Source organism: Azolla caroliniana, unplaced genomic scaffold, assembly GCF_043228905.1.
Source record: "Azolla caroliniana isolate FFs.n. ecotype wild unplaced genomic scaffold, voAzoCaro1.0.p SCAF_8, whole genome shotgun sequence".
Classification (NCBI taxonomy): Eukaryota; Viridiplantae; Streptophyta; class Polypodiopsida; order Salviniales; family Salviniaceae; genus Azolla; species Azolla caroliniana.
Window position 1 is genome coordinate 13,317,924 of NW_028230443.1, and position 2,770 is coordinate 13,320,693.

Here is a 2,770-nt window from a genome sequence, read left to right on the forward strand (position 1 = left end):
GCCTGTTTTGAGCGTTCCTCTTCGGCTGCATTTAAGCGTTGGGACACATGGTTCGCTTCCAAGGTCTGCTGAAACGCATGGACGTGGGCTTCCGCGTCCGGATCATCCCGGTATCTAGGATATTGGAACGGCATATCGTCGTCTGGTGTCGATACACGATGTCGTGACGTGGCTCGCCTAGAAGCGTAGCGTTGTTCACACAAAGAATAACGTGAAAGTGAGGAAGGAATCACTGGGATTATGGACGGAAGAGACGAAAGAGTAGAGATGGAGTGAATAGAGATCAATAAGATATGACAATATAGGATTTTTAAGGAATATAAGATAAGACAAGATAAGATATAAATTAATATATGAGAAAGTGTATGAAATTTATAATCATTTTCATGAAAGAGTTACAAAATGATTGTGCACGTCGTTGAACCTCCGAACTTTGTCTTGCAAGGTAATCACTCTTCTCTTTCTTGATCTTAGACGACTACAATCTTCACTTCAATATTTTGATAAAGATAAGGCTCGAACCGCCTCCCTCTTGTTGAGAGTTGACCACCACGATCGCCAAGCTAGAGCTCCACGTTTATGTTAAACTTCTTCTCTTCTTTCTCTATTTTTATGGTATCTCTTATGTAATACATAATTTGATTGATATCTCATACCTCTCTCCTTTTCTCTTCTCTTTCACCCTTTAAATAGGTGCCCCCATGCATATGATGCATTGGAGGGTACAAGACATGCATGTGATGCATGATAAACATCTCACTCATTTGAGCTTTTATGTATGAAACAATATATGCAATAACAACAAACATGAAAATATAATCTTAAAGAGAAAGGACCTAGCCTAATGGTAGGTGTGTTGATTTTGGTGTATGAGGTTGTGGGTTTGAGTCTCAAAATACTATTGAATACAACATACAACTTTATTTTTATATCATGAAGCAAATCCTTTATGTAATATAAAGTATATATAAAGTATGCTTTATTTTATATATACTACTAATATAGAGTAAATGGTAAGATTTGAGAGTCATAGGGTGGGGTTATTGGTTCAAGTCCTCTCTTGTTCATGTAATATAATATATATATATATATATATTATTTGCCTATATAATATTATCATAGTGTGTTGTTAATATTATCTTTATATATAAAACATTATCAAGATTTATTTTATTTTAGTTACGTATTTATCTTATTGTAGACTTTTAATGTGAAGTTTTCGTACTTCATGACATCCACCCCCTCTAGACCTGCACATCCTCTGGCATGTGCCACTATCTTTCATCTTCATGTTGATCTATTGGAGGAGGTTCAAACTCAAACCTTTTCTTAAATACTTTTATCCTCTTTCCAGCTACCACATTTAGGATTAGTGTCCCATCCAATTCACTAAGCTTATAAGTAAAGTTATCATATACTTTTCTTACTATATAAGACCCAAACCATCTTTTAGCGAACTTGCGGACGATGCTATATTGATTATCTAAACTGCTATCATACACGAGCACCCAATCTCCTTCTTCTATTTCCTTAGGTCGAATTCTATGAGTTTTATCAAAACGAATTTTATTCTTTAGTCGAGCCTCCTTCAATCGTTGGGCTGCTATTTCTATATCTTCAGGTCGACGCTTTAATTGTTGAATTCGCAAAGCAAGTAATTCTTCTCTACTCACCTCTTCTCTCCATGGAATAGATATCCATGACATAATTGATTCTTCTATCGGCATGATGGGCTTTTGGCCAAGTATCAATTCAGCTGGCATGTATCCTGTTACTGAACTATGAGTTGTTCGATCCGCCCATAGTGCATAAGGTAGCATGCGTGGCCAATCTCTTATTTTACCTTTACAGCTTTTCACGATCGCCTTAACTATTGGGCTATGTCCTCTTTCAATCTTTCCATTGGCTTCTAGATTATACACAGTTGTAAGTGATAATTTGACCCCTATTCGGGTGAAGAATTCTCTAGCTTCATCAAAGTCGAGTTCTCCTCTATCTCCAATTATTTTACCAGCACACCCGTTGTCGTGAAGATTTTCGTCCACAAGTGGAAACCCGAGCAACGAGGGCCAAAGAGCGATGTGCAACGTTGCACACGTACATAATGTATTTGTAATAGTAATAAAGGTATAAAGGTGATGTGGTCTTGTACGCACAACCACGCGAGAGAGAGAGGTACTATGCGGTACATAGGTACCTAGTTGTTTGTGAGGAGGTGGGAGTTAAGGGGGGCCATCGATCTCACCCTCCCCAAATCAAGGCAAATATCCCCTTTGAATGAAGGGGGGATATTTAAGTCTCGTATTTGTAAACGGTCTTCCCTCCTTGTGCTATAAAAGGAGAGGGAAAGCACCATTGTGAGGTTTGCCTATTTTGAGTGTGCGAGGTATACCATATAGGTCGATCGTTAGGCTTAGGGTTAGGGTTTCTTGATCTTTATCTTCATCTTCGTCGGTTAGGGTTTGGAGTAGTCGTTTGGTGCGGCCTACGCGGCCACCATTTTGTAATCGTTCATTTCGTTTTAACATATCTTGTTGATCTTCTTGTCTCCATCTTCCTCTTGTTCGAGTTAATCTCTTGTTCATTCTTCTTGTTCTTGAGCAAAGCTTCCATTCCATGTCAGATTCCTTCTCCTCTACTCCTTAGTCCAAGACCCCCGTGGTCCTGCCCTTCTCCACGCTAGCGCGTAGCAACGCGACATCTTTTGGTGAAACTGATGTGAAGAGGCGGCAAGGGAGGAAGGAGATGGAAGCCGGAGACATCGCGGAAG